At 47.4% G+C, this 26,723-nt stretch overlaps 1 protein-coding gene and 1 long non-coding RNA gene across 2 annotated transcripts in view; one reads left to right on the forward strand and one right to left on the reverse strand.

Annotated features, from left to right (window-relative positions):
- The window catches only part of SLC28A1 (solute carrier family 28 member 1), a 107,425-nt gene extending 88,471 nt beyond the window's left edge, over nt 1-18,954 (forward strand). The window contains exons 19-22 of the transcript XR_010659118.1: nt 10,714-10,899; nt 12,128-12,179; nt 12,267-12,309; nt 16,552-18,954. The gene's annotated coding sequence lies outside the window, so the exon portion shown is untranslated. The remainder of the gene's footprint in view (nt 1-10,713; nt 10,900-12,127; nt 12,180-12,266; nt 12,310-16,551) is intronic.
- On the reverse strand, nt 14,140-16,007 carry LOC136147155 (uncharacterized). Its single transcript, XR_010659119.1, has 3 exons — nt 15,722-16,007; nt 15,210-15,611; nt 14,140-14,678 (listed from the first exon to the last, which is right to left on the reverse strand). It is a non-coding gene; the product is annotated as an uncharacterized lncRNA (long non-coding RNA).
- Nucleotides 18,955-26,723: the final 7,769 nt, after the last annotated feature.

A 26,723-nucleotide genomic window follows, 5' to 3' on the forward strand; every position in this document is an offset into this window, starting at 1 on the left:
CTGGGGACTCCAGCGCCAGTGGACCTGGATTCTTGGTGATTTTACCCTGGTCCTCAAGGCCAGAGGGTCAGGCCACCATCATTAGGGGGCACTAGGGATTCTGGCTCCAGCCAGGGCAAGCCAGACAGTGCAGGTTTAACAGGGGTGTCAATGAAGGGCACCTCCTGGCCTGTCTCAACCCCACCCCAATCCAGCCCTGGGACTCAAAGTCTACTCAGGTTCTAGGAATGAGATATCAGCCCAAGTTAAGGAGGTGGCAGGGTGTAAACTAGTACTTCCTTTTCTTTAATCTCATGGGATGCTGTGCTGGGATGACTTTCAGTTTTGTGCTTGTTGGCAGTGTACAGCCACCTAAGTCAGTTGTGACATATACAGACAGCTTATCTGTTGTTTCTTTCAATTATTTCTCCATAGAGGATATTGCACAAACTCAAGTAAAGTTCAGTGTGATGATCCTCAGGTCCTTGTGGAGTATCTATTAGAAATAGTTTCTGCACATGTGGAAAGAAGGAAGGCGATAAAGCCTTTATTTATTCATTTTTTTGGTTTATTTCATTCGTGTTGGAAATCTCAAAGTCTCTTTTTGTCTTGTAAATTAGTTCCCTGTATCTGCATTTTTTAATTTTCTAGAATGGACTCATAAGCTGTGGTCTCTGTCCACTGACTTCACTTAGTGTGGGATCTTCCAAGGTCCACCCTTGTGGCTAGCAGGGGTGTTACTTCAGTTTCAGCAGCAGTTTCTCTGGGGGAGTAACAGTCCACTGTCTGCATGGACTGCACCTTCTATAAGTTTTAGCCTGTGGGGGAACATTTTGCTGGTTCTGTGTCTCGGCTATTGTAAGGAGTGCTGCAGTGAAGGTTAGTATGCACGTGCCTTTTTGAATGTTGATCTTCTCAGGATATCAGCCGAGGTGTGGGAAGGTCAGATCAGAGGGTTAACTGTCTAAACGGGCTGTCTCTACCCCACCCTAGTCCTTGCTTCCTTGTTTATCTTTTTTGGCCAGGTGTGTGTTTCAATCCTTACCAAATTTTATTTGGGTTGTTTGGTATCATGTGAGTACAGATCATTTATCTGATATGTGGTTTGAAAATAGTCTCTTCCAGTTTGTGGTTCATTTTTTGATTCTCTGAATGAGGTGTTTCATAGTGTAGAAGTTTTTAATTTTATAAATAATTTTATAATTTTTATTTTTCTGAGGAACTTTTTAATTTTTTGAGGAAGGTTTTAACTTTCTAAAGAAGTTTATTTTAATTGTATGAAAGTGAGTAATTTTATGAAGTGAGTAATTCTATGAATATTATTACTGTATGAAAGTTATTTATTTTAGGAAAGTTAATAATTTGTGAAAGTTATTCAATATATGATAGTTATTCAATTTATGAGAGCTATTCATTTTATGGAAGTTTTAATTTTATGGAAATTTTCAATTTTATGGAGGTTATTAATTTTATGGAAGTTATTAATTGTATCAAATATCTATCTATGTAGCAATATAAATATTTATCTACTGAGAGATATAAATATCTGTCTACCTAAACATGTAAACATCTATCTATAGAGAGATACAAACAATTCTCTAGATACTGATATAAATTTCTATGTACATATCTGTTTATATTCTTTGGCCAGGTATGTATTTCAATCTTTATCAGGTTTTAAGGAGCTGTTTGATATAATTTGAGTACAGATCCTTTCTCTGATATGTGTTTTGGAAATAGTTTCTCCCAGTCTGTGGTTCATCTTTTGGTTCTGAATAAGGTGCTTCATTTCATGGCTGTAGTCACCACTGCAGTGATTTTGGAGCCTGTTTCCATTTCTTCCCCATCTATTTGCCATAAAGTGATTGGACCAGATACCATGATCTTAGTTTTTTGAATTTTGAATTTTATTCCAGTTTTCTCACTCTCCTCTTTCACCTTCATCAAGAGGCTCTTTAGTGCCTCTTCACTTTCTGCCATTAGGGTGGTATCATCTGCATATCATTACAGAGTAGAAAAGATGGCAGAGTAGAAGGATGGGTGCTCATCTTCTCCTGTGAGAACTCCAAAATTGCAACACGTTGCTGAACCACCATCAATAGGAGAATGTTGGATCCCAGCAAAAAAAGATACCCCACGTCCAAAGGCAAAGGAGAAGCCCCAGCAAGATGGTAGGAGGGGTGCGATCGCATTTAGAATCAAACCCCATACCTGCCAGAGATGCTTAGAGGGCTCAAACAAAACCTTGATTGCACCTGGACCCAGAAACCCCACAGAGACTGAGCCAGACCTGCCTTTGACCTGTGGACACACAGGTCAGCAGTGGCCGCATGGGGACAAGGGCTCTGGCAGCAACAGTCCTGGGAGGCGTGGCATGTGGCAAAAGTCCTCCTGGAGGAAGTCACCATTAGCCCCACCATACAGCAACTGAGCAGATGACCCATAAATTGGAGAACAATTATATCAAAGAAGTTCTCACACTGTTGCAAAAGTTCTAGGGCCCACAACAGATTTCCCAACCTGGGGATCTGGCAAAGGGACTGAGAACCCCAGCGAATTTGACTTTGGAGGCCAGTGGGATTTGATTGCAGAACTTCTACAAGACTGGGGAAACAGACTCCTGGAGGGCACAGTCAAAACCTTGTGCGCACCAGGAGAAAGAAACAGTGACCTCGCAAGAGACTGACCCAGACTTGTCTGCGAGTGTCTAGGAGTCTCCAGTGGAGGTGTGGGTCAACAGTGACCAGGGGCACTGAATACAACAGTCCTGGGAGCTGCAGGGCATGCTGGCATAAGTCCTTTTGAAGAAGGTCGCCATTACCCCCACCATAGTTTAGCCTGCGGCCACAGCTCCACCATGATGAGGGGACACAGCCCGACTCTTCAACAGAAAATTGGATTAAAGATTTACTAAGCATGGGCCCGCCCATCAGAGCAAGACCCAGATTCCCCTACAGCCATCCCTCCCATCATGAAGCTGCCACAAGGTCTCCTTATTCATCAGAGGGCAGACAGAATGAAAACCACAATCATAGATAACTAACCAACCTGATCACATGGACCACAGGCTTGTCTAACTCAATGAAACTATGAGCCATGCCATGTAGGGCCACCCAAGACGGGGGTCATGGTGGACAGTTCTGACAAAACATGGTCCACTGGAGAAGGGAATAGCAAACCACTTCAGAATTCTTGCCTTGAGAACCCCATGAACAGTATGAAAAGGCAAAAAGATAGGACACTGAAAGATGAACTCCCCAGGTCAGTAGGTGCCCAATATGCTCCTGGAGAAGAGTGGAGAAATGGCTCCAGAAAGAATGAAGAGGCTGAGCCAAAGTGCAAACAGCACCCATGTGGATGTGATTGATGATGGAAGTAAAGTCTGATGTTGGAAAGAACAATATTGCATAGGAACCTGGAATGTTAGGTCCATGAATCAAGGTAAATTGGAAGTGGTCAAACAGGAGATGTCAAGAGTGAACGTTGACATTTTAGGAATAAGTGAACTAAAATGGACTAGAATGGGAAAATTTAATTCAGATGACCATTACATCTACTACTGTGGGCAAGAATCCCTCAGAAGAAATGCAGTAGCCCTCATAGTCAACCAAAGAGTCCTAAATGCAGTACTTGGGTGCAATCTCAAAAATGACAGAATAATCTCTGTTTGTTTCCAAGGCAAACCATTCAAAATCACAGTAATCCAAGTCTATGCCTCAACCACTAATGCTGAAGAAGCTGAACAGTTCTATGAAGACCTATAAGAACTTCTAAAATTAACACCAAGAAAAGATGTCCTTTTCATCGTAGGGGACTGGAATGCAAAAGGAGGAAGTCAAGAGATACCTGGAGTAACAGGCAAGTTTGGCCTTGGAGTACAGAATGAACCAGGGCAAAGGCTAACAGAGTTTTGACAAGAGAACACAATGGCCATAGCAAATACCCTGTTCCAACAACACAAGAGATGACTCTTCACATGGACATCACCAGATGGTCAATACTGAAATCAGATTAATTATATTCTTTGCAGCCAAAGATGGAGAAGCTCTGTACAGTCAGCAAAAACAAGACTGGGAGTTGACTGTGGCTCAGATCATGAACTCCTTTTTGCAAAATTCAGACGTAAAGAAAGTAGGGAAAACCACTAGACCATTCAGGTACGACCTAAATCAAATCCCTTATGATTATGCAATGGAAATGACAAATAGATTCAAGGATTAGATCTGAGAGACAGAGTGCCTGAAGAACTATGGACAGAGGTTCGTGACATTGTACAGAAGGCCATGATCAAAACCATCCCCAAGAAAAAGAAATGCAAAAGGACAAAATGGTTGTCCGAGGAGGCCTTACAAATAGCTGAGAAAAGAAGCAAAAGATGAAGGAGAAAAGGAAAGATATACCCATCTGAATGCAGAGTTCCAAAGAATAGCAAGGAGAGATAAGAAAGCCTTCCTCAGTGATCAATGCAAAGAAATAGAGGAAAACAATAGAATGGGACAGACTAAAGATCTCTTTAAGAAAATTAGAGACACCAAGGGAACATTTCATGCAAAGATGGGCACAATAAAGGACAGAAACAGTATGGACCTAACAGAAGCAAAAGATATTAAGAGGTGGCAAGAATACACAGAAGAACTGTACAAAAAGATCTAATGACCCAGATAATCACAATGGTGTGATCACTCACCTAGTCAGACATCCTGGAATGCAAAGTCAAGGGGGGCCTTAGGAAGTATCACAATGAGCAAAGCTAGTGGAGGTGATGGAATTCCTGCTGAGCTATTTAAAATCCTAAAAGATGATTCTGTTAACATGCTACACTCAAAATGCCAGCAAATCTGGAAAACTGAGCAGTGGTCACAGGACTGAAGAAGGTCAGTTTTCATTCCAATCCCAAAGAAAGGCAATGCCAAAGAATGTTCAAACTATCGCACAGTTGCACTCATTTCACACACTACCAAAGTAATGCTCAAAATTCTCCAAGCTAGGCTTCAACAGTACATGAACCAAGAACTTCCAGATGTTCAAGGTGGATTTAGAAAAGGCAGAGGAACCAGAGATCAAATTGCCAAAATCTGTTGGATCATCGAAAAAGCAAGAGAGTTCCAGAAAAACATCTACTTCTGTTTCACTGATACGCTAAAGCCTTTGACTGTGTAGATCACAACAAACTGTGGAAAATTCTTAAAGAGATGGGAATACCAGACCATCTTACCTGCCTTCTGAGAAATCTGTATGCAGGTCAAGAAGCAATATTCAGAACAGTACATGGGGCAATGGAATGGTTCAAAATTGGGAAAAGACTACATCAAGGCTATATATTGTCACCCTGCTTATTTAACTTATATGCAGAGTACAGCATGCAAAATATCGGACCGGATGAAGCACAAACTGGAACCAAGACTGCCGGGAGAAATATCAATAACCTCAGATAAGCAGATGACACCACCCTTATGGCAGAAAGTGAAGAGGAACTAAAGAGCCTCTTGATGAAGGTGAATGAGGAGAATGAAAAAGCTGGCTTAAAACTCAACATTAAAAAAATGAAGATCATGGCATCCCGTCCTGTCACTTCATGGCAAACATGGGGAAAAAATGGAAACAGTGACAGACTTTACTTTCTTTGGCTCCAAAATCACTGTAGATGGTGACTGCAGCCATGAAATTAAAAGACAGTTGCTCCTTGGAAGAAAAGCTATGACTAACCTAGACAGCATATTAAAAAGCAGAGACATTACTTTGCCAACAAAGCTCTGTCTAGTCAAAGCTTTGGTTTTTCCAGTTGTCATGTATGGATGTGAGCGTTGGACTATAAAGAAAGCTGAGAGTTGAAGAACTGATGCTTTTAAACTGTGATGTTGGAAAAGACTCCTGAGAGTTCCTTGGACTGCAAGAAGATCAAACCAGTAAATCCTAAAAGAGATCAGTCCTGAATATTCATTGGAAGGACTGATGCTGAAGCTGAAGCTCCAGTACTTTGGCCACCTGATGCAAAGAGATGACTCATTTGAAAAGACTGTGATGCTGGGAAAGATTGAAGGCAAGAGGAGAAGGGGACGACAGAGGATGAGATGGTTGGATGGCATCACTGACTCAACGGACATGAGTTTGAGCGAGCTCGGGGAGTTGGTGATGGACAGGGAAGCCTGGGTGCTACAATCCATGGGGTCACAAAGAGTTTGACATGACTAAGCAACTGAACTGAATAGTTACTCCACAGGGAACTGATGTTTGGCACAGAGAACTTTACTCAACCTTGTTCAATAACCTCTGTTGGCAAAAGAATCAATAGAAAGTAATAAAAACTGTATGTATATGTCATAACTGAATCAGTCCATTGTATACTGAGGACAAGCACAAAACTGCAATTGACTAGACTTCAACATAGCATCGGCATGAAATGAAAGAAAAGAAAAGGAAAGAAAAGTCATTCCCTCTGGCCTCCTTGACTTGAGATGCTATCAGATCCCTGGAGCCTGAGGAGGCATGAGACCCAAGGCTGAACTGATGTGGAGTCAAGGTGAACAGTGTCCTTCATAGAGACTCCCCTTAAGCCTCTGCTGTCTGGTTTTCTCTGGCTTGGGCCAGAGTCCCTATTGCATTCCAAAGATGGTGGCCTAACCCTCTGGCCTCGAGGACCAGGGTAAAGGCACCACCAGGCGATGGGGTACCCAGTTGCAGCCTCCTTCCTGAGAGTGAAGCTTACTAGGAACCACAGCAAGGAGTGCTGTCTCAAGTGCAGAATAGTCTAGTAGGGAGGGGTGAAGCTTCAGAGGGGAGAAGTAGTGGGACTCAAGCCCTCAGGTGTTTGCTCTGGCACATTTCACTCTTAATTCACAGCCCAGGAAGCTGACTTTTCCTAAGGCTCTGGTAGCAGGTGGAACCCTGGGCATGAAGAAGTGCTGCCGCCTTGCGGACATTTTCTGTAACTACAACTTGACCACCAGTGCTTCAGTTCAGTTCAGTCGCTGAGCCGTGTCTGATTCTTTGCGACCCCATGGACTGCAGCACGCCAGGCCTCCCTGTCCATCACCAACTCCCAGAGTTTACCCAAACCCAAGTCCATTGAGTCGATGATGCCATCCAACCATCTCATCCTCTGTCATCCTCTTCTCCTCCCACCCTCAATCTTTCCCAGCATCAGGGTCTTTTCAAATGAGTCAGTTCTTTGCATCAAGTGGCCAAAGTACTGGAGTCTCAGCTTCAACATCAGTCCTTCCAATGAATATCCAGGACTGATCTCCTTTAGGATGGACTGGTTGGATCTCCTTGTGGTCCAAGGGACTCTCAGGAGTCTTCTCCAACACCACAGTTCAAAAGCATCAATTCTTCGGCACTCAGCTTTTTTTATAGTCCAACTCTTACATCCCTACATGACTACTGGAAAAACCATAGCCTTGACTAGACAGAGCTTTGTCGGCAAAGTAACATCTCTGCTTTTTAATATGCTATCTAGGTTGGTCATAACTTTCCTTCCAAGGAGTAAGTGTCTTAATTTCATGGCTACAGTCACCATCTGCAGTGATTTTGGAGCCCCAAAAAATAAAGTCAGCCACTGTTTCCACTGTTTCCCCATCTATCTGCCATGAAGTGATGGGACCGGATGCCATGATCTTAATTTTCTGAATGTTGAGTTTTAATCCAACTTTTTCACTGTCCTCTTTCACTTTCAACAAGAGGTTCTTTAGTTCCTTTCACTTTCTGCCATAAGGGTGGTGTCATCTGCTTATCTGAGGTTATTGATATTTGTCCCGGCAATCTTCATTCCAGCTTGTGCTTCTTCCAGCCCAGCGTTTCTCATGATGTACTCTGCATGTAAGTTAAATAAGCAGGCTGACAATATACAGCCTTGACATACTCCTTTCCCTATTTGGAACCAGTCTGTTGTTCCCTGTCCAGTTCTAACTGTTGCTTCCTGACCTGCATACAGATTTCTCAAGAGGCAGGCCAGGTGGTCTGGTATTCCCATCTCTTTCAGAATTTTCCACAGTTTCTTGTGATCCACACAGTCAAAGGCTTTGGCATAGTCAATAAAGCAGAAAGAGATGTTTTTCTGGAGCTCTCTTGCTTTTTCTATGATCCAGCGGATGTTGGCAATTTGTTCTCTAGTTCCTCTGCCTTTTCTAAAACCAGCTTGAACCTCTGGAAGTTCACGGTTCACGTGTTGCTGAAGCCTGACTTGGAGAATTTTGAGCATGACTTTACTAGCGTGTGAGACCAGAGCTCACTGGCAACTCCAATTCACAAGGCCCATGTGCAATTTATGACAGCTATCCTCAGGAAAGGTCCTAAAGTGGGTTGTTGCAGAAGTAAATTCCAAACACAAACAACTTTCAAGAAACCAATTATAACAGGTAAATTTTCCTCACATCCTTTAAGGAAAAAAAAAAGAGAAAAAAGACCCAATAGGCCAGAGGACAAGACGCTCTGCATCCCTAATTATGACAGAAGGAATGCCAACTAAAAGGACAAGAAATCAATTCCCAAAGAATAGCCAGACTGTCTGCAAACACCAAATGGGGCAGAGAGCTGGGAGATGACAGAACCCCCTTCACATTCTGTGGGAATGGTCATGGGCAACAGCCCCTAGGAAGGTTAGCCTCCACAGGCCAGGAAAAAAAAACTTCAAGAGAGCTAAGCCTAGGATTTTGATACCCATGCTGCTGCTGCTGCTAAGTCGCGTCAGTCGTGTCCGACTCTGGGCAACCCACCAGGCTCCCCTCTCCCTGGGATTCTCTGGGCAAGAATACTGGAGTGGGTTGCCATTTCTTCCTCCATATCTGGGTCTATATTACGAAAAACCGTCCCTCAAAATGACACATGCACGACAGCGTTCACTGCAGCGGTACTTCCGGTTGCGAAGACACAGACCGAAGAGTTGGGCATGGAGAAGTGCTGCCGCCTTGTGGACAGGTCCTATAACTACAACTTGACCACCAGTGCTAAGGGCACCTCCAACTCACAAGGCCTGAGGGGCTAATAGCAGCTGCCCTCAGGAGAGGTCCTGTGGTGGGTATTGCAGAATTAAATTCCAAACACAACCGACTTACGAGCAGTCAATTGAAACAGGCAAATTTTCCCTCATCTTTCAAGGGAAAAAAAAAGAGAAAAAAACCCAAAACCAAACAGCCACAAGACAAGATGCTCAACATCCCTAGTTATTATAGGAAGAATGTCAATCAAAACGACAAGAAACCGAATCCCATCTGACAGAACAGCCATCCTGACTGCAAACAGTAAATGGTGGAGAGAGCTGAGAGATGATGGAACCCCCCTACACGTTCCGTGGGAATGGACATTGGCAACGGTCCCTAGAAAGGATAGCCTTCATAGGGAAGAAAGAAAATTTCGAGAGAGCTAAGCCTAGGATTTTCATACCCACAGCTGGGCCTATATTACAAAATAGCCATCATTCAAAATGACACATGCAACCCAACAGTCACTGCAGTGCAACTTCCAATAGCCAAGATACAGACCCAAAAAATAGTCCATGAACAGATCAAATCTTAGAGAAATGTGGTACTTATATACAATGGGCTTTCCTGAGACATGGAAAACCACCACTGAAAATATGAAATTCTGCCAATGGTCCCCACAAGGATGGAATTTGGAGGATCATTCACTTAAGTAAAGTCAGCAGCAGATGAAGAAAATAGATGATGTCTCTTCTAGGCAAAATTTAAAAAAGAAATACAGGGTAAGTAATTTACAATACAAGAAAAGACTCTGAGAATTAAAACACAAAGTTTTCAAAAAAAAAGGAAAAGCCAGGGATGAATTGGGAGGTTGATACTAAGATATACCCAAAAAGCTGTATCTGTAATAGGTAGTCCACAAGGATTATCTCCTTCTTTCATTCTTCCACATTTACACAGAAATCTGTATATCTAACATACTGCACAAACACTTGATGTTCACCACAGGGAACTTTGTTTGAAATTCTGCAATAACCTCTAGGGCAAAACAATCCAAAAAAGAACAGATATGACATATGTTAATATATGTATTACTGAATCAGGTGGCTGTATAATGACCACAGGCACCAAATGGCAAATCAACTATATTCCCATATAGCATCACCATTAAGGGAAAACAAAGAAAATCAAAGCGTAGTTAATCTCCTCCCACCTCCCTGACTTGGGCTGCTCTCCCATCCCTGGAGTCTGCGCAGCCTTGGATTCCATGACTGGCCTGGAGTGGGACTGAACAGCCGTGCTGGCGGTCCTGAATTGAGCCCCCTCTTTAACCTGTTCTGTCTGGCTTGCTCTGGCTGCGACCAGACATCCTAGCTCAACCAAAGGATGGTTGCCCGACCCTCTGGCCTTGAGTTTTAAAAAGTAACCTAGACTCCAGGTCTATTGGTGCTGGGGTCCCCAAATCAATCCTCTTTCCTGAGAGAGGAGCCTCTTAGGTACCTCAGTAGGGTTCTGTGGGCAAGGTAGGGATGCGTTGGGAGGTGAAGAGGGAAGTGAAGCGTTGGGGGGAAGCGGTAGTTTGTTTGTTGTTCAGTTGCCCGGTCGTGTCTGCACTGGGATACCCTATACTGTTGGGGATCTCCCCGACCCAGGGGTCGAATTCACATCTCCTGTACAGAAGGCATATCCTTTACCACCTGGGCCACAAGCGAAGCCCTTTGGCTTCCTAAGGGTTTTCTGAACATTTCCTAGGAAAGCACATCACTTCAGAGATAACGTCCAGCCATCTCCAAAGGTCTCAGCATTTCCTTTTTTCCAGGGCATACGTGACCTTCCAGAGCCCCTCTGGGGAGGAGTCAGGAAGATGTAGATAGCCTATATTTGCAGCAGTGTTGCAGGACTCTTCCTCAGAACACCAGGCCTGCCTGTTCATTAAAGGCCTCTGGGTCTGGGACCTGACTGCAGTCTGGAAATGTGGCAGCTGAGCCACCTGGGCAGCCCAGTGGTAAGTTAATTTGCCTGGCCCCAGGAATGCTTAGGACTGGGGTAGCAAAGTATTTTCACTTCAGCTATCCAAGCTGAGTGCAGAGGACAGCTCAGCCATACTGGAGCAGGTCAAGAGGCTTTTGGAGGGACACTTAAAAAAGAAATGAAAGTGACAGCACCTCTTGAGAAATACCTTAGGGATGTCTCAACCTCTTAAGAGAGGTTAAGTTAATTGAAAGTTTGGGATCCTATATAAGTAAGCAAGTAGACAGACAAAAGTCAGTTATTTACTCAAGGGGAAAACAAAGCATTTTGCAAGGATGGAAATCATAGTGTACTAAATGACTCCGCCATGATTATGCATAACTGTAAAAATGGAGTGTAGGGAATTCCCTGGGTAAGGAATTAAGGTTTTATTTTAAGGTTTTATCAAGGCCTCAGAAAGAGGAAGAGAATCAGGGCTGCTCAACTCAGAGATTCTGACCTGCAGGCAGTGACTGAAAAAACAGTAGTTCTGCAGCATTAACCCACTCAAAAGAACATCCCCCAAAGGATGGTTAGAAGCAAGGTAGCTCTCACTGCTAAGGGTACAGGTTTGATTCCTGGTCGAGAATTAAGTCCCACAAGATGCACAGTGTGGCTGAAAAAAAAAGGGGGGGGGTGTGATAATAGGTATAATATAAGCACCTAATAATGTTAAAACTAAAATTATGTTGGCGTGTGTAGGGATTGGATTATCAGGGAGAAAAGCTGAAAAATGGAAGGAACAGTGAATAAGTAAGGAGTCAGCAGCTCACAAGAGAACCCCAGCCGCCTGGTTCTAGACTCACACGTTCGGCCCTGGAGGGACCTGTGACTCTTTCCACAAGTGTTGTGAGCAGATTGTCTGCTGAAACTTGAAGATGAGCATCAGCATAAAGGGTTGTGAACATGAAAACCTGTGACGGAACTAAAGGCTTAGGGTTGGCTAACGTGGAGTATGTTTTTGAAACCTTAGTATTTTTTATTGTATGTTGCGATGACTCAGAAGGATTTTGTTGTTTTCACTGAAGGGTCAACCTGTCTTCTCCAGAGACACCAGAGAATGCCTCTTGTTTGTTTATTGGCAGCCTCAGCCATAAACAATAGAATTGCTCTCTCCAAGCCTTGTATGTGGTGTGAAAGAGAGATACTTTTAGAAAAACTAGCTAGCTCTCCACCAGAATTGAGGGCCAGGAGGAATATAATGCATTGTTTTCTACTTGCAGAAAAATTAGACACTATGTGTCCATTATCAGAGTGTGCAATGGCAACAATAAGGTATGTAGGGGGAGCCCTGGGGACCCTGGGGGCCCTTATTGCATCACTAGGCACTCAGAACTAACGGCTTCTGATATTCATTTCCAGGCGGAGAAGATAGCTGAAAGTGTTCAGACTGACAGTTACACAGGTACGGTGCCCTGTATTCATGCTTAGGGTTCACCGAGCTTTTGAAAAACTGAAAACAGGCCCTGCCTCCGATGAGCTCACCTCCTGCGTGGGTGGCACTGTGTTTTCCTAGCGCTGTAGCAGCATCTCTTTCCCCGACTCCCGGGTCCTGAGCACAGATGGGCATCCTGACAGGTGTCCTGGGCAGGTCTCACCTCCAGTGCGTGCACGTCCGTGAAGCTGTGCTGAGCGGAGTGTGGTCTGTCAGTCTGATGCTTGAAGAGGCAGTGGTGTTGGTGTCGGACCACGTCTTCAGCAGGGACACCCCATCAGACCTGCCTCACCTCAGGGCTGTCTCGGGAGGACTTAAGTGGGGGATACACCTTACAGGCTCCCTTTTCAAAGACAAGGAGATGAAAAGCCCCATGATTTGCTCCGGGACATCCAGCTAGGAAGTGGTCAGCTGGCACTCAAGCCCAGACGGCCAGCTCCAGGAGTCTGAGGCACGTGCTGGGACAGTTCCCCTGGGCCCCGGGAGTGATCAGGCTTTAACCTGAAAAGAGGAGGGACATATGGACAGCAGGGGCACACAGCAGGTGATCAAGAATGACCATTACTGGGGAGGAAGGCAGGGGAGCGAGGCACGCTCCAGACAGGGAGAGGTGGACTGAAGTGAGGAGACAGGTGCAGAGGACAAGCGATCCAGACATAAGAACAGTGACTAAAGAGGGAGAGTGCAGTGTGTTCTACAAAGAGCCGGGCAACGTTCCGACTGGTACAAAAGGTCAGTGTGGGAAGGAGGTGGGATCGTGGAGGGTCCTTTGGTGTTGGGGGGAAATGAGGATCTCCATCTGGAGGCAGCAGCCTCAGTCGTCTTCACATCCCTGGTGCTTGCCTTAGAGCCTGACCTGCCCCAGGCGCTCAGTGAATGTTTGCTGAGTGGCAGAAAGGGAGACGAAGGAGGGAACTGCAGGAGGTCACAGCGCAGCTTCTCAGCCCTCCGTGTGGACACCAATCTCCTTGGAGCTCAGAGCGAGGAGACGCTGCAGTCTGAGTGGTTAGAGTAGGTGTGGCTGGACGGGGTAATGAGCATTTGGGCGGGACACTGTGTCTCGGGTTGGAGGCGGAGGAGCAGAGTCAAGGCTGTTCCTGAGACAGGAGAGCTGTGTCCCTGCAGCTCACTTCTGGGCAAGACTGTGAGAGATCAACGGCCCACTCCAGTATTCTTGCCTGGAAAATCCCACACACAGAAGAGCCTGGAGAACTACGGGTCACGGGGTCTCAAAAGAGCCAGACGTGACTGAGCACACACGCACATCTGGTTTGTCAGCCTCTGTATCATTTCTGCACAGAACTATCAAATTAGACAAAATATTTTAAATACCGTCATTTATAGAAACTTATGAAACAGGTGTGACCACAGATTGGAAGGCAGTGTATATCAGGAAGCTAAAAGTGTCATAGTTTGTCTCGGAATCTATGTTAAATAATACAGTGGAAAATTATGAGTGAATTGCAGAACACTCAACAATAAAATCTAGATTATCTAAATCAGCAACAGGTCAAAACCTTAGGGCAAAATTCCTTTGCATCTGTGAATCAGTGAAGCATGACATCAATAGGGCTATTGCTTCCAAAATGTAGTGATGGGATAGGCATATTGTCAGGCGAGTGTATGCTCCTCGTTTCTGTCTCATCACAACAAAGATTTGGAGTGACAGACAAAGTCCTCAGCGTGTCACAGCTCTCGGGTCTTGGACAGACCGTGTTATAGCTCTCGGGTCTCGAACGGACCGTGTTATAGCTCTTAGACAAATCAGTGTTACAGCTCTGTGTGACAGCCCCATTTTATTTAGAAAATAGCAGGAAAATCCATCCTCGAGGCGTGAGGGCATGTCGACCCAAAGACACGAAGAGAAGAGCGCCCCAGCACGTGGGAAAGAGAGAGAGCCCTTTGGCTCCCCTTTTTATATGTTTTTTTTCTCCCCCTGGGCCTGCCCTATGTAAATTGGGCTAGCCAGGAATGTTGTTTGTTCTACCTGAGGTCCTCAATCCGGCCCTCGGACCTTCCTTTGTTCTATTTTTGCGGGCTTTTCCCTTCCTTATCTTTTAGCCACCACCACCTTGGACTCCTTTTCCCTATTCTAACTACCTAACATTCCCCCCTCAAGAGATTGGAAATTCCCAATTCTTTGGGAATGGGGCATCGAGGTCTCCCTGGCTACTTCCTGCTGAACTGGGATGGCGAGGGGTATGGGCCTCCCCCTCTTGCTAGTCTCAAGCCTCAGAGTCCTTATAGTGGTGTCCATCTAATGGTGAGTGATATTCTCCGTGGTCGGCTGTAGTTTTATATCTTTGTTGAACTGGCACTGCATGTTGTAGCTTGTTGACCTGGAAAGAGACAAAACAGATTAGACAATTGATAATACACGGAGCAATCATAAGCAGCATCAATATGGGATAACAAGGACTAGTAGGGGCATTACCCAACTCCAAATTCATATAACACAGATGATAATAGTTATAGATATTCCTATTCCAGGAAGGAAAAAAACAGAACAGACATAGAAAGGAGTTCCTTGTCCTGATGAGTTTCAGAATTTGGCCCGGCAGAATCCCTTTCCCTGGTGGCTCAGATGGTAAATGCAGGAGACCTGGGTTGGGAAGGTTGATTCCTGGTTGGGAAGATTTTCTGGAGGAAGGCGTGGCAACCCACTCCAGTATTCCTGCCTGGAGAATCCCATGGACAGAGGAGCCTGGAGGGCTACAGTCCCTGGGGTCACCAAGAGTTGGAAACGACTGAGTGACTAAGCACACAGCACAACAATAAAACACACCACCATTAGAAGTGATGATCATAGAGAATTAAATCACAGGGGAAAATGTTTATGACGAATACAAATTCAAGGGGTAAAAACATACCTAGTGTATGTTCTTGGTCATGAAGATGACGAGGAGAAGGAGGTGTGGTGACGGTGTTGTAACCACACTGCCGGCTGGGAGCCCTTCCCTCCCTGGGCAGGGGCTCGGGGCCTGCTGGGCATCCCTTCACCTCCTCCTCCCCACAGCCCTGCAACGGTTGACAGATGAGGAGGCTGAGGCTGAGAGAGGTGGGCTTGGGGAAGCCAGACTGCAGACCCCTACGTTATCGAGGAGGTTCACGTGTTGGTTACCAGGCCTGGTTGCCAGCTGGAGACGGCCTCAGGGAGTCGGCTCCGTGTGGGTTCTCTGTTCTGACCTTCTACCTTTTTATGTCCTTTCCTCTTTGGTGTTGGGGGGGCAGGGCGGCTAACTGTGTAGGAACTGGATTATCAAGAGGAACAGCTGAAAAATGGAAGGAACAGTGAATAAGTGAGGAGGGTCTGAAGATGAGATCTTCCCATGAGCGTTTGCATGGGGGTCGCCACGCCCCCAGCGGAGATTTCAGAACTGACCTTGTGAAAGAGGACAGACAGGAGACTTGAGCTAGGCTGCCCAGGCAATCCATTTTCCACCTGGGTCATCTCTGGGTCCTGAGGGCCTCTGGAAGGTCAAGAAGGGGTGAAACGCCCTAGGCATGCAAGGGCCTATGGAGGCTTGAGGGATTTTCATAGTTTCAGGACTTTGGTCATTCTGGGAGGAATTTACAACATTTTATGTGAGTGTCTTTTCCTACCCGTTCACCACCCAGGCTTCTCCCCACCCCAGAGGAACTGGGTCTTGACAGGAGCAACAAAAAATTAACAAACAGTAGAGCGTAAGACCTGCCACCTACCTCAGCTAATCTAGATGGATTAGGTAACAATCTCAAGCATAACAGTGGAAAGCACCAAAGGATGCCTTGATAAACGGAACCAGAAATACTCACGGATTTCAGTTAATTGAGTTGTATTTATTGTTCCCGCCATATATGAAACAAAGGGCCTGTGTAGCATTGTCTTTCAAAATGTTTCTCTCCTGGGTAGCAGCAAGCTGAGTTATAAAACGTCATTGTTACAGACACAGAGAGGCTAATGTGTGGCCTCAACTTGCTAGATGGCTTCCTCTGTCCTCTCGCTGGCCTGTGACCTCAGAGGTTCGGTCTAGGGGGTCACATGCCTCCCAGTGCCTTGAACCAAAGGAGTCAGAGTTGGTCTGCCAGAATCCCGGGCTTGGTAGAATAGGGAGGGAGCTCAGCCGCCGGGTAGCTCTGGTCCTGCCCCTTCACTTGGGCCTGGAGGAGGGTGTGAGACAGTGACTGAGGCCACGCTCACCCTGATCCCTGCACCACCTGGTCTCTCCACAGTTTCCAGCCAGAGACGACACTCTTCCATGGCCCGGATTCATTCCATGACGATCGAGGCGCCCATCACCAAGGTGACACAGTGACCCACAAGAGTGATGAGTCTCCCCTAGTTGTGCGGAGCTGCTGCCTCTGTGGAGAGAGGAGGGCGACAGGAGCACTCTGACTGTCTTAAGTTAACAACGAGCCCCACTGCCAGCCCGACTCTTTGGATTGCTCTCTCATTGCCTTTAAGGTAATGAGAGTCAGGACTTTCTTCTGTATTATTTCTTCTGTATTATTTCTGTATTATTGTAGGTCATCAATATTATCAATGCTGCCCAGGAAAGCAGTCCCATGCCTGTGACAGAAGCCTTAGACCGTGTGCTGGAAATTCTAAGAACCACTGAATTATATTCACCCCAGTTCGGTGCTAAGGACGATGATCCTCACGCCAACGACCTCGTCGGGGGCCTGGTGTCTGTGAGTGTGCTGGCAGGTCCCGCTGCTCTCGCCTATTTTCTGAGGCTGCTTGTTGACAGCCTGCCCCACACAGTGCTCTTTGTGTGTGGGGTCAGCCAAGGCCTAGATCATCCATTGCCCAGGCTCAGCTGCCCTCCGGCTGAGCCGTCACCCACCTGCGGCCTGTCCGGGGGGGTGGGGGGTATGGGGCGACCTCAGCTTGGAACAGAGGGAGGAGTGTGTTCAGGACAGTCAGCTTGTCTGCTGCGTTGGGTCTCCATTTTTACTTAAGGGCTCTACAAGTAGTTGATTTAAATAAAATTTGAAGATTTTGAAAACTGGCTCAGAAAAAAATATGAAGTGTTTCATACCACATTATAGAACAGAACGACTGGCTCCCTCCAGAGCATCCTGTACAGACTAGGTGACATCCTGGGAGGAGGCTGGGGGATCATGTGTTAGCTGGAGGCTCTGGACTGTGGGCTCCAGGTGCTGCCTCCAGCCGTCTAGGATAGAGGCCTCCAGCTCTGTGGGAAACAGACCATTCCATTACCACCTGTCACCTTCTGTCTTGGTGACAAAGTTCAGAAATAAAAATTCACCTCCCTGCCTAATTCCTGCTTGCTAAAGCCACTAGATTTCATACCAGTGAGGCTGTCAGCAGTCATCAGACGGGTGATCACCAGGGAGCTTCAGTGTGTGCATGTGGATGGAGAAGGCTGCCCGCAGCTGTCCTGTGACCGGCTGACCGGGGGTTTTCAAGGAGTGAGGAATACTTGTGATTTCCCTGTTTCTTATTTCCTTGATTTTTATCAGGATGGTTTGCGAAGATTATCCAGGAATGAGTATGTTCTTTCAACAAAAAGTAAGTTTTTCCTTTTTAATTTTTTGGATTGCTATTAGTATTTTAGCTAATACTACTGGGGCTTCCCTGGTGGCTCAGATAGTAAATAATCTGCTTGCAATGAAGGAGACCTGGGTTCGGTCCCTGGGTCGGGAAGATCCCCTGGAGAAGGGAAAGGTTACCCACTCCAGTTCTTGCCTAGAGAATCCAGAGAGTCTGGCAGGCTACAGTCCATGGGGTTGCAGAGTCGGACACGACTGAGCGACTAAGTTTTCATTAGTATTATAGCCACTCTTAAGTGATGAAGATAAATTTTCAGATAATAATTTTTAGGTTTTTTTTTTAATCAGTAAGAAGTTTTTGGTTTATCATAAACCCTAAGAAACAAAGCATCCTCCCCCAAAGATCTACTGCTCCCCCTGAGGGAATGAAAACGCCGTCAAGCCTGTTGATTCCGTTCTGTTCACCCTGCAGACCTTCAGCAGGTTCCCAGCAGCATCATCGTCCCCATCTCCCTTCAGGATGTCCCATCACAGATAACTCGGGCCATGGAAAAGGAGGAATACTGGGACTTCAATATTTTTGAACTGGAGGCTGCCACTCATAAAAGGTGAGCCCATGGAAACTCAGCAGACAGGGAGTTTGATTCCAAGGGCCAGTGTGGAGAAAGCCTCCCCGCGAGTGTAGGCTCTGCTCAGAGCCAGTCCCTGGTCAGGGAGGAGGCCCCAGGAAAAGAGCAAGAGGTACCTTGAGTCTCCAGGGCCTCAGCGTCAGCGAGGAATCAGGGAGAAGTCAAGGGGAGTTCACCTGGCCATGACTGCTGCAGAGAGAGTAAGTGACTTACCTGGAGTCTCCAAGTAACAGAGGTTTTCTTTTTGTAAGATACGGTTATTAATTTCTCCTGTAGGTATTAAGTAGTGATATGTTGACATTGCCGCAAAGAGCCTCACTTTAGAGCTCAGAACCATTGGCAGTCCAGTGGTTAAGACTCCACGCTTCCAATGCAGGGATCTTGGGTTTGATCCCTGGTCAGGGAACTAAGATCCCACATGCCACTCAGCACAGCCAAATAAATAAATACACAGATGTGCATGCTGATAAGAGCTGTCCCCAGATCTTGGTTGCTGTGTTCATGACAGGCATGGGGACACTTCAGTCTCCTGACCTGAGTGTGGTCCCCAAGAGCAGGGTGGGATTGGGTTTCCCCTCCCATTTCATTCCTCTCTGGAGAACACTCATCTAGAGCCGTGTGGTTGGCCTGGCACACGAGAAGGGCGTTCAGACGTGATGCCAGCCAGCGCCGCCCTTCAGGAGGGTGAGGCGTGGACCCCAGCAGACAGGCAGAGAGAGGCGGTTATAGGAGACTTGTCAGGTCCCGTCCCAGGTGAATGGTGGTCCCCATGACAGTCCCACCTTTTGCTCACACTCAGCGCAAGTCAAGCTTCTGAGACACTCTGCATCCACGTGCCCCACAGGGCCAGTGCCAGTGGCAGACAAAGCTGTGGGGACTGGTTTACACCCAAATGTGAGCAGGGACAGGGCAGGTCTGCCCAAGTCCTGGGAGCCCAGCCGGCTTGGACACTGCCTCAGCAGAGCCAAGAGCAAAGGCCAGAGGCTGGATGACGGTGACTCTCAAGGACAGGCCTCATTTGGCATCATCTGGTCACCTGTCTGGGGAAACCCCCACCTCCAGAGTGTTGAGACCATCACGGGATGTGTGCCAGCGTCTGGCTGGTGTGCTGCCATGGGGAACTGGTACCTGCTTCCAGCAAGACATCTGGCCAGTGACACTCATCCAGCAAGGCCACAGGGGAGGATGGGGTTAGCCTGGCAGCACATTGACCTGGAGACCCTCCTGGTGCCGGGAGGACTCTGCAGCAGCTAGGGCAGTGGGGAGCACCAGGCGGGTGCCCCCAGAATTGCAGCTGGGCTCTGCCCAGGGCTGGTGCAGGCCACCTTCACAGGCTCCACTTTGCTGCCCCACTCGCTCCCTGAAGTCTGGCTCAGGTTTGCTTGTTGGATCTGAACAGATCAGACACTGCCAGTTTCTCTGCTATTTTAATGCTGTGGATGTTTTTCTCTATAGGCCTTTGATTTATGCTGAGATCCTGGTTACAGATGATTGAAGCCAATTATCACGCTTCCAACCCCTACCACAACTCCACACACTCTGCTGATGTGCTGCATGCCACTGCCTACTTTCTATGCAAAGAGAGGATCAAGGTGAGCTGTGCTGGTGCCCTGTGCTTCACAGCAGGGATGAGGGTGCAGGGTGTTGGGTGCAGTCTGGCCTGGGAAGGGTGCGGCCTCCTGAGAAGCAGGACCACACCCTGGCTCTGGGGGGTGGATAACTAATTCCCAACTAATTCCCAAGAGGGCGACAGAGTGCCCCCTGCAGGCCACCCTCTTAGGCTCCACTTTTCTGCCCGGATTACTCTGTGAAGTCTGTGGCTCAGGTTTGCTTGTTGGACCTGAACAGATCAGACACTACCTGTTTCTCTACTTTGATTTAATGCTGTGGATGTTTTTCACTATAGGCCTTTGATCTGCCTTTGTCTCAAAGTGTTTGCTCGCTTGGGAGCCTGTGAATTCTTAAAATGCCCTGAGGCAACGCTGAGATCCTGGTTACACATGGTGACCCCATGACTATGCACATGCAGTCCATGGAATTCTCTAGGCCAGAATACTGGAGTGGGTAGCTGTTCCTTTCTCCAGGGGATCTTCTCAACCCAAGGATGAAACCCACGTCTCCCACATTGCAGGCGAATTCTTTACCAGCTGAGCCACAAGAAAAGCCCATCCCTGCAGGGGAAGACAGGCCATTTTTAAAAGTTACAAAGTGTCCCAGTAAGGCTGATAAAAAATTAACTTCATTCTGCTGAATGCTTTAAAAATCACGTTTCTGATAGTGTTTTCTGTTTCATTTCAGTTCAGTTCAGTCGCTCTGTCGTGTCCAACTCCTTGCGACCCCATGGACTGCAGCACACCAGGCATCCCTGTCCATCACCAACTCCTGGAGCTTGCTCAAATTCATGTTCATCCAGTCGGTGATGCCATCCAACCATCTCATCCTCTGTTGTCCCCTTCTCCTCCTGCCTTCAATCTTTCCCTGCATCAGGGTCTTCCCTAGTGAATCAGTTATTCACATCAGGTGGTCAAAGTATTGGAGCTTCAGCATCAGTCCTTCCAATGGATATTCAGGACTGATTTCCCTTGGGATTGATTTTCTGATTACATGGGCTTTAAGTACAACATGCATGCTAACAACGGGAATCTCAAATACATGTGCAATGAAGCAGGTCTGATACAGTACCCCGGCTTCACAGGCTGGCCGCCCTTCCCTTTCCACCACGAGAACCAGAACAGCGTTCACACTGACTGAACGTTCAGGGTCGCGCCAGAATATCCTGGGGGGCTGGGTTTGGGGGGCTGTCCTCCGCATCCGCTGTCCGGTAGGGAATGGATTCAAGCGCCTCGGTCAAGTTCACGGCGGTCCCTCGTTCCAGACTGCGTGAAAGACGCCGCGGTTCGGGGAGCGTCCTCCTCACAACTCGGCTAAGCGGGGCCCCCAGGGACCGGGGTCGGTCCTCCTCCCGGCGCCGCCCGGGCCAGGACGGTCCGCGGGCGTCCGTCAAAGCCGGCCGAGAGGGCACCGCGGCCGGGGACGGGGCCCCGCGGGAAGGCTGCCGCCCCGCGGGGCCCGAGTATCACCGCGGACCGCAGCCCCGGAGCCGCCTGCCCGCCCGGAGCCCCTTCTCTTCTTGCCGCTTCCGCGGCCTCCACGAGGCTCGGACTCTGCGGGTCGAGGCGGCCGTCCTCTGGCCGGGTGGGAGGTTCGGCCCGCCGGGCGCGAGCGGCGGCGCCGCGCACACGATGGCGGGCAGCCGCGCTCCCGGCAGCTCACGGCCAACCGGGGCCTCGGGGCTCCAGCGAGAGCCGCGTCATCGCCTCGCGGGCGGGGGTGGGGTGCGGCGAGCGGCGGGAAGGGCGGCCGCTCCTTTCCATCGTGGCCGCCCCTTAGGGCATGCCCTTCCCGACACGCGAGCCGGCGGCCGCCTTCATCACCGTGCAGCTACTGTCCAGTGCGGGGCCGTTAGACAGAAGTGATCTGTCATGAGGGATACTTGCTAATTTGGATTTTTAAGTTATTAAAACTTAAGGGATTAAAAAAAAACTCCTTTTTTTGCGTTTAGAATTTCATATGTGGACTTAAAATTGGTTTTATTCATAGTTGCTTATATATACATAACTTATCTCTGGAAAAATGCACAAGACCCTGACAACTATGACTGTCTCCAGGGGAAAGAACAGCTGTAGTTGCATAGAGTTCAGTTTATACTCTTTGTACCTTTAGAATTTTTAATTATGTGGTTTCCATCCTCAAAAAATTTTTAAAATAAATATAAAGGACTAGAGGAAGAGGCATCAGGTACACCCCATTGATTCTCTCAGCTTTCAGAAGTTCCCCCTTCTGTGTTTCTGGGAACCAAAATTGTTGGGTCTCAAGGTTCCTCTATTGGGGTACCTTCTTCATAACCCCAGCTGGCTTAGTTCCATCTCTTTTTATCTTGAGAACTATATGCCTTTCGCTTATGACAGCACTATGAACCCTCTATCTATAGTCTTGCCCCAAGCTTCCAATTTTAACTTCTATTCAGGTTCCCCTTGCTAACAGCAGTCTAGGCAGCAACCTTTAATCTCTGCATTCTTTAAAGCATGCCCTGCCACTGCTGTCCTGGAGAAGGGAATGGCAACCCACTCCAGTTTTCTTGCCTGGAGAATCCCATGGACGGAGGAGCCTGGCGGGCTACAGTCTGTGGGGTCACAAAGAGTCGGACACGACTGAGCGACTAAGCAGGCCACTGCTGTCCGGTTGGTTAGAATCTCAGCCACAGTGGACACAGGTCCTAGATCACAGCTGGTTTTCAGGAGCACCTGTCTGGTCTGGATCAGTAATCAGCAGCAGTCTCTCCTTTTTCATCTGAAACAGGAACGACTCCCAGATGCTGCACCAGGGTATCATCGACATGGTCTTAGCCACAGAAATGACAAAGCACTTTTGTCAACAGCATCAGCAAGCCCTTGGTAGCATTGGAAGACGAAAAGGTAAGTGAGCTGACTTCAAACAGTGTCTGTGTTTAAGGCCCTTCCTTCTATGTGTTGTGGGGAAACCTAGACTTAAGAAATCATGAATGTTATCATCCCCACACTGGGCTCACTGCATTTAAATAATTTTTTAACCAATGGAAATTAAAGTCCAAAGACTTGGCAAGACATACAAGAATATGTCATGACATATTGTCATGTCTATGACATGACATGTCTATGTCATGTCTATGACAATTCTGAAGGGATTGATGATAGACTACCTTTAGATAGGTGGACCATTCCTGCACCCTTTCTCAACAATTGCCCCGTTCCGCTCCTCTGAGTATTTTGGAGTCAGTTGGAGCCATGAAGTCTATTACCAGCCACTACCTGCTGGGCAGCCACACCTGTCCTCTGCTGGTTTGTGTCACAGGAGGGTGGGGGTTGGGGAGGCTCCTGGATTTGGACCACAAGGATGTTGGTGTTGTTGGATTTGAGGCATGGAGTCCAGAAGCACTTCCTGCCTAGGAGAACATTAGCCACTTCCCCAGGCAGGAACCCTCAGCTGAGAAAGCTGCCAGTCTGAGTTCTCAGCTCTCCTTCTCCGCTTCCTTGTCTCGAATGGGCACAATAGCCCTCGAGGCACAACATTGAGGATGTGGCACAAGCTGTGCTCTGGATAAACAGCACCTGTTGTGTTCAATTCAGTGTGAGCGCAGCACGCGGAGAACATGCTCTCCCAGGAACCCTCTCCCTGAGGCCCACGTCTGCCTGACCACCAACCCCACATTCCTCCTCCCCAACCCCATGACCCTCCTGCCAGTCTTCACCGAGCACAGAGATGACTTATCCTAAGAGGACAGCCCTTTGAGCTCCAACTCTACTTCTGCGGCTCAGTTGTTTGGCTGTGGCTTTTGTCTGTCCCTGGCTTTCTAGTTTATCACTCTTCACACTTGTCCCTGTTTCACCTGATCTGAAACCTGGTGAGAACTCTGCTTGCCTTACCCTTGCCCATTCTCCAGTCTGTCAGTCTGCCTTTACTTCACGCCCTTTCCAAGGACTCAGTCATTTTTCCATACACAGGCACCTCTCAACAACACTCTTGGTCACCTTACCATTGTTAATGTTTACACCACATGTCTACGGAGTATTTATTAAGGACACTGATATGTTCACCAACATGCATCATGCTATGCCACAGAAAAGATTCAGTAAATTTAAAATAATTGAAATCATATAGAATCTATTCTCCAAGCACAGTGGAATTAAATCAGAAATTAGTAACAGTAAGGTACCTAGGTAAACACCAAATATTCAGAAACTGACAGCACATTTCTAAATAATTCATGGTTCACATAAAAGAAATTAGGAAAAAAAAATAGAAAACAAAACAAAATAAAAAAGAAATTAGAAAACAGATAGAATTAAAAGATTATGAAAGTATATTAAAATTGTAGGATGCAACCAAAACAGTGACCAGAGGGACATTTATAATTAGAGGAAAAGCCCTAAAGTTAACGTCTTAGATTTCAGTTTAAGAAACTAGAAAAAGACAAAGTAAACCCAAAGTAAGTAGGAAAGAAATAACATAAGAGCCAAAAAATGAGGAAACAGTAAAGAAACACTAGAAAAAATTAAAGGAAACAAAATGGTGGAGTAGAAGGACTTGAGCTCATCTCCTCTCATGAAAACACCAGAACCACAACTAACTGCTGAACAACCTACCTAGAAAGATACTCTACACCCAAAGACCAAGAAGAACCACAAGACAGGAGGAGGGGTGTTTTCACAATGTAATCAAATCCCACACCTGCAGAGGTTCTCCCACAGGAGTGAGGTCTGAGCCCACGTTAGGCTCCCACCCTGGGGGTCTGGCATCAGGGGAGGAGCCCCCAGAGCATTTGGCTTTGATGGCCAGCTGGGCTTGAATGCAGGAGCGCCACAGGACTGGGGGAGACAGGTTCCACTCTTGAGGGCACTCACAAGGTTTCATGAGCCCTGGGGCCCAGGGCAGAGCAGTGACTCCATTAGAGCCTGAACCAGACCTAACTGCAGGCCTTGGAGGGTCTCCTGGGGGCGGGGGTCGGCTGTGGCCCACTGCAGGGCAGGAACACCAGTGGTGGAGGCCCTGTGGTATATTCCTCAGCTGAGCTCTCCTGGAGGTCACCGCTTTGACACTGAGACCTGTCCCCACCCAGCAGCCTACAGGCTCTAGTGCTGGGACGCTTCTGGCTTTCTTGGATTGGAAGAATCAGTACTGTCAAAATTACTATACTGCCCAAGGCAATCAAATTCAGTTCAATCTCTATCAAATTGCCAATGGCATTTTTTACAGAACTATAGCATTTTTTTTTAATTTGTATGAAAACACAAAAGACTCCAAATAGCCAAAGCAATCCCAAGAGAGAAAACCAGAGCTGGAGGAATCAGTCTCCTTGACATCAAGCTATATTGCGAACCTATAGTCATCAAAACAGTGTAATGTTGGCAAAAAATAGAAATATAGATCAATGGAACAAGATAGAAAGCCCAGAAATAAACCCATGCACAGTGTGCGCGTATGTGTGTGTGTGTGTGTGTGTGTGTGTGTGTGTGTGACCCCCTGGGGTCAGCCTGCCAGGCTCTTCTGTTCATGGGATTCTCCAGACAAGAATACTGAAGTAGGTTGCCATTTCCTTCTTCAGGAAATCTTCCCAAGCCAGGGACCAAACCTGCGTCTCTTTTGTCTCCTGCACTGGCAAGCAGATTCTTGACCACTGCTGTGGAAAACAATTACACTCGCGCATGGGTATTGTGAGGCTGAGATGCAAAAATTCAGTCCGAGGCCCAGCTTGGTGTGGCTAAGCCGGTGGTTTAGGCCTGGATCTCTCACGAGGCTGTGATCAGACTGTTTGTTGGGGCTGCAGACCCTTGAAGGCCTGATCAGGGCTGGAGGATCCATTTCCAAGATGGCGCCCTCCTAGTCTTTTGGTTAGAGGCCCCAGTTCCTCTGTACGTGGGTCTCTCCTAGAGTTCCCTGAGTCTTCATCCCACCACGGGCTTCCCTGGTGGCTCAGGTGGTAAGGCTGCCTGCAATGCAGGAGACTGGTTTGATCCTTGGGTCTGGAAGATCCCCTGGAAAAGGGAATGGCTACCCACTCCAGTATTCTTGCCTTGAGAATTCCATGGACAGTGGAGCCTGGGGGGGCTACACCCCACAGGGTCACAAAGTGTTGTACATGACTAACACTTTCACCCCATCTCAGCTGGCTTCCTCCAGAGTGAGTCATCCAAGGGACGGAGCGATGTGGAAATCACAGCGACTTTTACCTCATAGCTTAGAAGTCACCTGCTGGCATTTCTGCAGTGTCCTGTTGTCTTCATATCACAGAAGTACTTAACATGAGAGGGACCACACAAGGGTGCAGATACAAGGAGGTAGGGGTCATCGGGTCATGTTGGGGGCTGGGAACCATGTGACCCCTCTGAGCCACTGAGCCAGTCCTGGAGCAGCCGTTGCCTGGCTTCTTGTTATTCAACATGAGAAGTCCTGTTATTATTGTGCTATTTAGAGCCCGAAGCATCCTGATAGCCTTTCTCCCAAATTCCTTTTTTGCTTAAAACAGCCAGTGTTGGATTCTGTGACTCACAACCTAAGCCCTTGACAGATACAAGAGAGGAAGCCTGGATCACCAGGCTTGTTTAGAGAAGAGGGAGACGTGGGCTCCTAGGCTGCAGGCCCCCCTGTGGCCATCACTGCAAACCTCACAAATCTGACCTGGTCGTCCAGGGTCTAAGAACAAGCACTGTGAGGGGAAAGAAA

The sequence above is a fragment of the Muntiacus reevesi genome, chromosome 15, assembly GCF_963930625.1.
Source record: "Muntiacus reevesi chromosome 15, mMunRee1.1, whole genome shotgun sequence".
In the NCBI taxonomy this organism is placed as follows: Eukaryota; Metazoa; Chordata; class Mammalia; order Artiodactyla; family Cervidae; genus Muntiacus; species Muntiacus reevesi.